The sequence below is a fragment of the Macaca fascicularis genome, chromosome 7, assembly GCF_037993035.2.
Source record: "Macaca fascicularis isolate 582-1 chromosome 7, T2T-MFA8v1.1".
Lineage (NCBI taxonomy): Eukaryota > Metazoa > Chordata > Mammalia > Primates > Cercopithecidae > Macaca > Macaca fascicularis.
Genome location: NC_088381.1, coordinates 173,898,722 through 173,910,955, shown reverse-complemented (window position 1 = coordinate 173,910,955; position 12,234 = coordinate 173,898,722). Strand labels below are relative to the sequence as shown.

At 41.2% G+C, this 12,234-nt stretch overlaps 1 pseudogene and 1 gene segment (V, D, J or C); both read left to right on the top strand.

The window, feature by feature from the left end:
* The window catches only part of LOC123574618 (immunoglobulin heavy constant gamma 1-like), a gene marked incomplete at its 5' end in the record, with an annotated part of 164,439 nt that overhangs the window by 128,746 nt on the left and 23,459 nt on the right, over nucleotides 1–12,234 (top strand).
* Nucleotides 9,552–9,830, top strand: LOC107130518 (V-type proton ATPase subunit G 1 pseudogene; annotated as a pseudogene).

Here is a 12,234-nt window from a genome sequence, read left to right as displayed (position 1 = left end):
AAGATATAAACTACTAAATAACCCTGAAGCTAAAGGAGAAATCATAATGGAAACGTTAAAATTAAAATAAGTTTAAAATATTTTTAACTGAATGATAAGGGAAATATTACATATGAAAACATGGTGAGATGCAGCCTAAACAGTGCTTAGAGGAAAACTGATAGCCTTAAAAGCATATATTATGAAAGATAAAAGCCTGAAAGTTGATGAACTAAAACTTCATCTCAAGCAATGAAAGAGAGTTCTTTTTGCCCCACATCCTCCACAGCATTCGGCGTTGAGAGTTTTTTGTTTCATTTGTTTTGTTTGGGATTTTCTCCACTCTAGTAGCTGGTTGTGGTACCTCATTGTTGTTTTCATTTGCCATCCCAATGGCACAGCACGTGGAGCATATTTTCATGTGCTTATTTGCCATCTACAAGCCTCCTTTGATGAGGTGTCTGTTCAGATCTTTTGCCTATGTTTTAATTGGGTTGTTTGTTTTCTTATTGTTTAAATTTAATAATGGTTCTTTAAGTGCTTAGATACAAGTCGTTTATCAGATATACATTTTCTCCTCCCTGTCTGTGGCCTGACTTTTTCATTCTCTTGACAGTGTCTTTCACATGTAGACATTTTTTCATTTTAATAAAACTCAGTTAACTAATTTTTCTATTTCTACAAATTGTGCTTTTTGTATTATATCTAAAAACTCATTGACAGCCCAAGGTCATCTGGATTTTCTCCTATTGTCTTCTAAAAGTTTCATAGTTTTATGCTGTACATTTGGGCCTGTGATCCACTTTGAGTTAATTTTTGTGAAAAGCATAGGGCCTATAAGGCCTGTCTCTAGATTCCTTTTTTTTTTTTTTTTTTTTTTTTTTTTTTTGCTTTGGTGCCGTTTAGTGAAAAGATGAGGTTTTTTCCATTGAACTGCCTTTGCTCTTTTGTTGAAGATCAGTTGACTATGTTTATGGGGGTCTATTTTCAGACAATTTTGTTCTGTCAATTTATTTGTCTATCCTTTCACCAATTCCACACTGTCCTGATTATTGTGGCTTTACAGTAAGTCTTGCATAAAAGTTGGGAAGAGTCAGTACACTAACTTTGTTGTTTGTCAATATTGTGCTGTCTCCTCCGGGTATTTTCCCTTTCCATATAAACTGTAGAATCAGTTTGCCAACATCCACAAAATAAAATGGTGGGAATTTGATTAGGATTGTGTTAAATCTATAGATAAAGTTGGGAAGAACTGACATCTTAAGAATATTGTCTTTCTTTTCATGAATGTGGAATATCTGTCGACTGATTTAGATCTTCTTTCATTTCTTCAGAGTTTTATAGTTTTCCTAATATATATCTTGTATATGTTTTATTAGATTTACACCCAAGTATTTCAGTTTCTGGTGCTAATATAAATAGTATTCGGTTTTCCACTTTAAATCCCAATTGTTCATTGCTGGTATACAGGGGAGAAAAATGGCTTTTGCCTGGTAAACTTAACATCCTTCAAATATGCTGTTAGGACATGCTTGCATTGCTATAAAGAAATACTTGAGATTGGGTAATTTATTTTAAAAAAAAAAGAGGTCTAATTGGCTCATGGTTCTACAGGCTATACAGAAAGCATGGCAGCCTCTGCTTCTAGGGAGGCCTCAGGAAGCTTCCAATCATGGCAAACAGCAAAGTGGCAGAAGCCATATCACATGGCCGAAGCAGAAGCAAGAAAGAGACTCTGTGGAGGGGGAGGTGGAACACACTACTAACGACTAGATCTCCTCTGAACTCTGAGCGAGAGCTCACTCATCACCAACGGGCTGGCCCAAGCCATTCATGAGGATCCGCCCCATGACTAAACCACCTCCCAGCAGGCCCCACCTCCAGCATTGAGGATTACATTTCAACATGAGATTTGGGCAGGAACAAATATCCAAACTATATCATTGCTGTAATCACTTATTAGTTCCAGGAGGTTTTTGGTCGATTATTTGGGATTTTCTGCATAGATATCATGTCATCTGATGACAAATGCAGCTTTATTTCTTCTCCTCCAATCTGTGTATCTTATACTTTCTTTTCATGTTTCAACACATTAGCTAGGACTTCCAGCATGGTGTTAATTGGGAGCGGTAAGGGGACCTGCTTACCTGTTGCTTCTCACTATGAAGTATGATGTTAGTAGCAGGTTTTTTGTAGATGTCCTTTATCAATTTGAGGGTATTCCCCTTTATTCAAAGTTTGCTGAGAGTTTTTATGATAAATGGAGCTGTATTTTGTCAAATACTTTTTTGTTTTCTATTGATATGACCACATGAGTTTTCTTTAATCTCTTCCAGAGATGGAATATGTTAATTGACTTTTAAGGGGAAAGCTTATATTAATTGATTTTGAATGTCCAATCAGCCTTGTTTGTATTACTGAGAGTTCTCCAGATAAACAGAACTAATAGGATAGGGTGTGTGTGTGTGTGTGTGTGTGTGTGTGTGTGTGTGTGTGTGTGTGTTTGTGTGTGTGTGTGTGTGAGAGAGAGAGAGAGAGAGAGAGAGAGAAAGAGAGAAATTTTAAGGAATTGGTTCACGTGGGTGGGGAGGCTGGCAAGTCCAAATCAAATCCACAGTGTGGAAGCTGAGCTAGGGAAAAGATGATGTTCCAGCTTGAGTCCAAATATAATCTGGAGGCACAATTCCATCTTCCTCAGGGGACCTCAGTCTGTCTTTTCTTATGGTCTTCAGCTGATTGGATGAGGCCCACCCACATTTTGGAGGATGATCTGCTTTACTTAAAGTCTAACAACTTAAATGTTAATCCTGTCCAAAAAAAAAAAGTAACTTCACAACATCCAGACTGATGTTTGACCAAATATTGGGTTCCAAAACCTAGCCAAGTTGACAAGTAAAATCAGCCATCACATTTGCATACCTGGGATAAATCTCAATGGGTATATTATTTTTTATACATGGTTGGATTTCATTTGCTATTATTTCATTAACATTAGATTTTACACTGTCAATGTCAAAGGTAAGGAATCTTTGAAAAAGATGACAACAACTCATCCATACCTGTTTTTCTCCTTCCTTTGGACTCCTGCTAGACAGTGTTTCCCAGTGCCATCACATGTGGATGGAGACCTGTTACCAGTTCTGTTCAATGAGTAATGTGAATAAGTCAAACAGTACCTTGAAGAGATGTGATGCTGTAACAAAAAATAATATTATGTGGTTCATGCCTGTAATCCCAGCACTTTGGGAGGCCGAGACAGGAGGATCACTTGAACCCAGTAATTCAAGATCAGCCCGGGCAACAAAGCAAAATTCCATCTCTAGAAAAAAATTAAAAATTAGCCAAGCATGGAGACAGATACCTGTAGTCCCAGCCACCAGGGAGGCTGAGGTGGAAGGATCACCTGAGCCTGCAGAAGTGGAGGCTGCAGCGAGCTGAGATCATACCACTGCACCCCAGCTTAGGCAACAAAGTGAGACTCTAGCTCAAAAAAATAAAATAAAAAACTTGCCTTAGAAGATGACGGGCAGTTAGTGAGGAACCTGGTGTCAGGCTGGAGGGCTGCAGACGCTTGTCATGCCTTAATAAATCAGTTATTAAACTTTGGAAGGCAGAGTCCCTGCCTATTCAGCCTGCAGCTCTAGGGTAAGAGATGGCAAAATCGAGTATTAAGAGTTTGTTGGCTACTATTAGCTCCCTTCATTAATTAACCAGAGAAAAGAGGTTAGGTCAGAGAATTGGTGGTTTTGCAAGCAAAAATTTTAAAGAATAGAGAATATCCAAAAATCACAGGGAAGGAGTGGAAAAGCTGACTTCTTCTAGAGCCCAAACAAGACTGGACACCAAGAAAGGTTTTGGATGACGAGGAGGATGGCCAAGGTCTGACTGGCAATATGGCCTTTCCATCCATGGCCTCTTTCATAGATAACCTAATTTTTAATTGATTATTTTTGTGGACACATAATAATTTTATATTAATGTACTGATGGGGTATGCATGATATTTTGATACATGCCTAGAATGTGTAGTGATCAAATCGGGGTAGTTAAAATATCCATCATCTCAAAATTTATCATTTCTTTGTGTTGGGAACATTTCAAATCTTCTCTTCTAGCTATTTGGAAATATAAAATAAATTCTTGTTAAGGAGGGCATGCCCAAGATGGCCAAACAGGAACAGCTCCAGCCTTCAGCTCCCAGCGTGAGCAACACAGAAGATGGGTGATTTCTACATTTTCAACTGAGGTACCGGGTTCATCTCACTGGGGTGTGTCGGACAGTTGGCGCTGCTCCGTGGGTATAGCTCGACCAGTGAGAGCTGAAGCAGGGCGAGACATCGCCTCACCTGGGAAGTGCAAGGGGGAAGGGAAGACTAACAGCAGATCTCTCAGCAGAAACTCTCCAAGTCAGAAGAGAGTCAGGGCCAATATTCAACATTCTTAAAGAAAAGAATTTTCAAACCAGAATTTCATGTCCAGCCAAACTAAGTTTCATAAGTGAAGGAGAAATAAAATCCTTTACAGACAAGCAAATGCTTAGACATTTGGTCACCACAAGGCCTGCCCTACAAGAGATCCTGAAGGAAGCACCAAACATGGAAAGGAACAATAGGTACAAGCCATTGCAAAAACATGTCAAAATGTAAAGTCCATTGATGCTAGGAAGAAACTGCATCAAGTAGCGAGCAAAATAACCAGCTAATATCATGACAGGATCAAGTTCACACATAAAAATATTAACCTTAAATGTAAATGGACTAAATGCTCCAATTAAAAGACACAGACTGGCAAACTGCATAAAGAGTCAAGACCCATCAGTTTGCTGTATTCAGGAGACCCATCTCACATGCAGAGACACACATAGGCTCAAAAGAAAAGGATGGAGGAAGATCTACCAAGCAAATGGAGAACAAAAAAAAGCAGAGGTTGCAATCCTAGTCTCTGATAAAACAGACTTTAAACCAACAAAGATCAAAAGAGACAAAGAAGGCCACTACATAATGGTAAAGGGATCAATCCAACAAGAAGAGCTAACTATACTAAATATATATGCATCCAATACAGGAGCACCCAGATTCATAAAGCAAGTCCTTAGAGACTTACAAAGAGACTTAGACTCCCATACAATAATAATGGGAGATTTTAACACCCCACTGTCAACATTAGACAGATCAATGAGACAGAAAGTTAACAAGGATATCTAGGAATTGAACTCAACTCTGCACCAGGTGGACCTACTAGACATCCACAGAACTCTCCACCCCAAACCAACAGAATATACATTCTTCTCAGCACCACATCACACTTATTCCAAAATTGACCACATAGTTGGAAGTAAAGCACTCCTCAGCAAATGTAAAAGAACAGAAATTATAACAAACTCTCTCTCAGACTACAGTGCAATCAAACTAGAACTCAGGACTAAGAAACTCAATCAAAATCGCTCAACTACATGGAAACTGAACAACCTGCTCCTGAATGACTACTGGGTACATAACGAAATGAAGGCAGAAATAAAGATGTTCTTTGAAACCAATGAGAACAAAGATACAACATACCAGAATCTCTGGGACACATTTAAAGCAGTGTGTAGAGGGAAATTCATAGCACTAAATGCCCACAAGAGAAAGCAGGAAACATTTAAAATTGACACCCTAACGTCACAATTAAAAGAACTAGAGAAGCAAGAGCAAACACATTCAAAAGCTACCAGAAGGCAAGAAATAACAGATCAGAGCAGAACTGAAGGAGATAGAGACACAAAAAACCCTCCAAAAAATGAATGAATCCAGGAGCTGGTTCTTTGAACAGATCAACAAAATTGATAGACCGCTAGCAAGACTAATAAAGAAGAAAAGAGAGAAGAATCAAATAGATGCAATAAAAAATGATAAAGGAGATATCACCACCAACCCCACAGAAATACAAACTACCATCAGAGAATACTATAAACACTTCTATGCTAATAAACTAGAAAACCTAGAAGAAATGGTAATTTCCTGGACACTTATACTCTCCCAAGCCTAGAAAAAGAGGGAATTCCTCCCTAACTCATTTTACAAAGCCAACATCATCCTGATACCAAAGTCTGACAGAGATACAACAAAAAAAAGAGAATTTTAGACCAATATCCCTGATGAACATCGATGCAACAATCCTCAATAAAATACTGGCAAACCGAATCCAGCAGCACATCAAAAAGCTTATCCACCATGATCAAGTGGGCTTCATCCCTGGGATGCAAGACTGGTTCAACATACACAAATCAATAAACGTAAACCACTATATAAACAGAACCAAAGACAAAAACCACATGATTATCTCAATAGATGCAGAAAAGGCCTTCAACAAAATTCAACAGCCCTGCATGCTAAAAACTCTCAATAAATTCGGTATTGATGGAACGTATCTCAAAATAATAAGAGCTATTTATGACAAACCCACAGCCAATATCATACTAAATGGGCAAAAACTGGAAGCATTTCCTTTGAAAATTGGCACAAGACAGGGATGCCCTCTCTCACCACTCCTATTCGACATAGTGTTGGAAGTTCTGGCTAGGGCAATCAGGCAAGAGAAAGAAATAAAGAGTATTCAGTTAGGAAAAGAAGAAGTCAAATTGTCCCTGTTTGCAGATGATATGATTGTATATTTAGAAAACCCCATTGTCTCAGCCCAAAATCTCCTTAAGTTGATAAGCAACTTCTGCAAAGTCTCAGGATACAAAATCAATGTGCAAAAATCACAAGCATTCTTACACACCAGTAACAGACAAACAGAGAGCCAAATCATAAATGAACTCCCATTCACAATAGTTTCAAAGAGAATAAAATACCTAGGAATCCAACTTACAAGGGATGTAAAGGACCTCTTCAAGGAGAACTACAAACCACTGCTCAGTGAAGTAAGAGGACACAAACAAATGGAAGAACATACCATGCTCATGGATAGGAAGAATCAATATCGTGAAAATGGCCATACTGCCCAAAGTAAATTATAGATTCAATGCCATGACCATTAAGTTACCAATGACTTTCTTCCCAGAATTGGAAAAAACTGCTTTAAAGATCGTGTGGAATCAAAAAAGGGCCCACATTGCCAGGACAATCCTAAGCCAAAAGAACAAAGCTGGAGGCATCACGCTACCTGACTTCAACCTATACTACAAGGCTACAGTAACCAAAACAGCATGGTACTGGTACCAAAACAGAGATATAGACCAATGGAACAGAACAGAGCCCTCAGAAATAATGTCACACATCTACAGCCATCTGATCTTTGACAAACCTGACAAAAGGAAGAAATGGGGAAAGGATTCCCTATTTAATAAAAGATACTGGGAGAATTGGCTAGCCATGAGTAGAAAGCTGATACTGGATCCTTTCCTAACTCCCTATATGAAAATTAATTTAAGATGGATTAGAGACTTAAATGTTAGACCTAAAACCATAAAAACCCTAGAAGAAAACCTAGGTAATACCATTCAGGACATAAGCATGGGCAACGACTTCATGTCTAAAACAGCAAAAGCAACGGCAACAAAAGCCAAAATTGACAATGGGATCTAATCAAACTAAAGAACTTCTGCACAGCAAAAGAAACTATCATCAGAGTGAACAGGCAACTTACAGAATGGGAGAAAATTTTTGCAATCTACTCATCTTACAAAGGGCTAATATCCAGAACCTATAAAGAACTCAAACAAATTTACAAAAAAAAACAAACAAACAACCCCATCAAAAAGTGGGCAAAGGATATGAACAAACACTTCTCACAAGAAGACATTCATACAGCCAACAGACACATGGAAAAATGCTCATCATCACTCGCCATCAGAGAAAGGCAAATCAAAACCACAATGAGATACCATCTCACACCAGTTAGAATGGCAATCATTAAAAACTTAGGAAACAACAGGTGCTAGAGAGGATGTGGAGAAATAGGAACACTTTTACACTGTTGGTGGGATGTAAACTAGTTCAACCATTGTGGAAAACAGTGTGGCGATTCCTCAAGGATCTAGAACTAGAAATACCATTTGACCCAGCCATCCCATTACTGGGGATATACCCAAAGGATTATAAGTCATGCTGCTATAAAGACACATGCACACGTATGTTTATTGCGGCACTGTTCAAAATAGCGAAGACTTGGAATCAACCCAACCATCATTCTCTGCAAACTATCGCAAGAACAGAAAACCAAATACCACATGTTCTCACTCATAGGTGGGAATTGAACAATGAGATCACTTGGACACAGGAAGGGAAACATCACACACCAGGTCCTATTGTGGTGGGGGGGAGGGATAGCATTAGGAGATATACCTAATGTAAATGACGAGTTAATGGGTGCAGCACACCAACATGGCACATGTATACGTATGTAACAAACCTGCACATTGTGCACGTGTACCCTAGAACTTAAAGTATAATAAAAAAAAAAAATAGAGGCCAGCATGTCACACGGTGAGAATGGTGAGAGAGGGAGAAAGAGAGATAAGAAAGAGGCGTCAGGCTTTTTTAAACAACCAGCTCTTGTATGAACTAATACAGTGAGAAATCACCCATCACCAAGGGGATGGCACCAAACCATTCATGAGAGATCTGCCCCCATGACCCAAACACCTCCCATCAGGCCTCACCTCCAACACTGGGGATCATATTTCAATATGGAATTTGGAGGGGGCAAACATCTAAATCACATCAGGAACTCCATGTTATTGCTCACCCCCAAATCTCTAGGGGTGACATTGAGTGACATGCACGGTACTGAAAGATACTTGGTCAGGCTCTCCCAGTGAAGCCCAAGCGCCCTCAGGGTACAGGGCTGGGAGGCCCAATCACACCAGCTGAGCCCAGGATTTGGCTGAGGCTGCCCCAGAATTACAAGATAACAGGCCTAGAACTGGGTTGAACAAGACCAGGCCACTTTGTGCATGTTATCAAAAGAGAAACTGAAGAATCAGAAGTGAGCAGTAAGTTTTCAGTGAACCCAGGGGTCACAAGTAGCAAAAATGTGGAATTCAGTAAGGGGTAGAGGCTGGAAGAGTTCTGAGGTGTGTGTTAGAAAAAGCTTAGGTTTCTTTGAAGACTATTGGTAGAAATTTGGACATTAAAGGTGATCCCGGTGGGGGCTCAGAAAGAAAGAGGAGAGCTGTAGAGAAAACATCTGTCATCTTAGAGAATACATGAATTGTCACAAACAGAATGTTGCTAGAAATGTGAATGTTAAAGGTGCCTCTGATGAGGCTCCAGACAGAAGTGAGGAACGTGTTATCGAAAACTAGAAGAAACGTGACCCTTGTTAAAAAGTGGCAAAGCACTTGGCTGAACTGTCTTCTCCCGTCTTGTGGAAAGTAGAAATTATACATGATGAACTTAGATGTTTAGCTGAGGAAGTTCCTAAGAAAATTGTTGAAGGCATTCCTGATTTCTCCTTGCAGCTTACAGTAAAATGTGAGAAGAGAGAGACCAGCTGAAGAGGGAAGTGCTGAGGTGGCTGGGTCAGCTGACCCAAGGGCCCTTCGAGCGGATGTAGGCTGCTCACCTCGGTCTCAGAGTCACCACGGCCATGGCCAGTCAGTCACAGGCGATCCAGCAGCTGCTGCAGGCCGAGAGGCAGGCTACCAAGAAGGTGTCCTGGGCCCACAAGCAAAAGAAGCAGAGGCTGAAGCAGCCCAAAGCAGCAGCTCAGGCTGAAATTGAACAGCACTGCCTGCAGAAGGAGAAACAGTTCAAGGCCAAGGAAGCTGCAGCACTAGGATCTCACAGACCCAGGATGACCATCCTCCAGACCTACTTCCAGCAGAGCAGGGAAGAAGTCTTAGATCAACTTTTGGCCTTTGTCTGAGGCATCCAGCCAGAAATCCCTGAAAACTATCGCATAAATGGATAGGAAAAGAGAAGCACCTGTTCCATGGATTGGCATTTTAGATGCCCTCATGGAATAAGAAGCTCTAGTTATATTCTCATAAGAAGACATTACCTTATCTCTGTATATTATATAGTAGGTCCATTCACTTTTTGGAGAGAAGCAAAACTAGTTTCTTTGTACAGACTTAGAAATTATCTAGGCTGGGCATGGTGGTTCACGCCTGTAATCCCAGCACTTTCAGGAGCCAAGGCGGGCAGATGGCTTGAGCTCAGGAGTTTGAGACCAGCCTGAACCACATAGTGAGACTGTGTCTCTACAAGAAAATATAAAAATTAGCCAGATTTGGTGGTACACGCCTATAGTCCTAGCAACTTGGAAGGGTGAGGCAAGAGGATCACTTGGGCCCAGAAGGCAGAGGTTATAGTGCGCCAAGATCATGCCACTGCACTCCAGCCTGGGTGCTAGAGTGAGACCCTGTCTCAAATAAAACTTATCTAAAGATTTCATCTTTTTACCTCATATTTCTTAGGAATATAATGGGTAAATACTGTCTATTTTATTATGCTGTTTGGTTCAAGCAATATATATACATACATATATACATACACATATATATATCACTGTTGACTTTTTCTTTCTTATATCAAGTTTAAAAGAAAAAACAAAACAATCCTTTGAAGAAAGGAAGGAATTAAATCATTTTCTCCTTAATGCTTTTTTGAAGGTCAGGGGCTTTATCTACGAAAAAGTAGTAGTTTTCGTAACCTGTGTGAAGCATCAGCCAGCCTTAAAGTAGTCCATTCCTGCTAATAACTAGAACAGTGAATACCACTAGTATAATTGCTTCAGCTTCTTAATCAAAATTACTAGATGATAGAATTCAAGAACTTGTTACATCTTATTACTCAGTGTACTAATAATCATTTAAAAGTAAAGACTGGCATGAAAAAAAAAAAATGAGACCAGACAAAATAAAGAAAGAGAGACTTTGAGATCAGAGCCACAGGTGAGGAGGCTGTTGGGGCTGCTGTGGCCACCATGGCCCAGAGCGTGGGGCCACCCCAGTGGGCCTGGAAGATGGAGCATTAACTGAGGAGGATGAATCTTGAGCCTTAAATCTAATAAAGGGCCAACTAGAAGCCGCTAGTGCTCATCATCCTCATAAAGACAGCCAGAACAGTGACTACACAACTCTATTTTAATGAAAATAACTGAGGGAGAGCACTGAGTCCATCAGAGGAGTAAGAGAAACCCTGATACGCACAGAGATGTGGGCTGGCCACATAGACAACAGAAGGAAACACACGGCCTCCTCTACTCCTTCGCCCAACCAGGATTATCTGGGAATCCGGAGGAACTTCTGACATGAGGAGGTAAGCAAGAGGATCCCAGCGGCACCCACTAACACCCTGGACACCTGCAGACCTCGCCACTGCGGTCCCCTGCAGTTTGCACTAGAGGGAGTTGCTGGGAGGCCACACAGCTGTGCTCCCCAAAAAAGGTGCTGACACCGTACCCCACTCCCACATGGCTAGTGCTTCACTACACGGGAATAGGAACTTTGGCTGGAGTGTGTCTTACTCGAGGAGTCAGTAGCCACAGCTCCCCTTCATCCCTGAAGCTAAGCTGCCACCGAACAACCCAGACTAGTGGCCCGATGTCTCCAAGTCAAGGTATGGGCATCTATTAAACCCTTCCTCACAGAGTCAAGTGGATCAGCTCCACCCACCCCTCCCCCAACCCTTTGAGTCGAAGCTAAAGCAGTTTCTTGTCTCCTAGCAAAACAGGACTTTGGCCATGCAGAAGAATCATGCCTTTCTAGTGTCTACATTGAAGCATCACCCTGCATCCCAGGAAATAATGCCTTGGCCACCCAGAAGGTCACACGCTGTAGTACCTAGGCTGAAGCAGCAACCTGTATCCTACGGAAATGGTGCCTGGAACACTCAGAACAATCACACCCACCGATATGTAAATGCAGGCCTTCCCTTACAGTGGAGAAGGCCTGAGCTGAAGCCATACATCACCCTCTAGGGAATCAGTGCCCTGGCTTAAGCTGAGCAGCAGCACATCCCTAGGCTGAGCTGATATAGCACCCTATGTCCCAGGGAAACAGAGCAGTGGCTAAGCTGAGACATCTCACCTGACAGGGCAAACAGCTGTGGTGCCCTGCTTCCCTGGAGCTTGCCTAGGCCCCTAGAGTCTGAGCTGCTGAGGCACCCTCTCCCTGGGAAGTAGAATCAGCACTGTGCTATTCCCTGCCTGCCCCCTACCAAGGCCCAAATTACAGCTACACTCTGCCATCCTGGGATACCTGCTGCCACTGTACCTGGTCTCACAGAGTCTGGGATCCTGCTGAGCCCCACCATTCTAGGGTCTA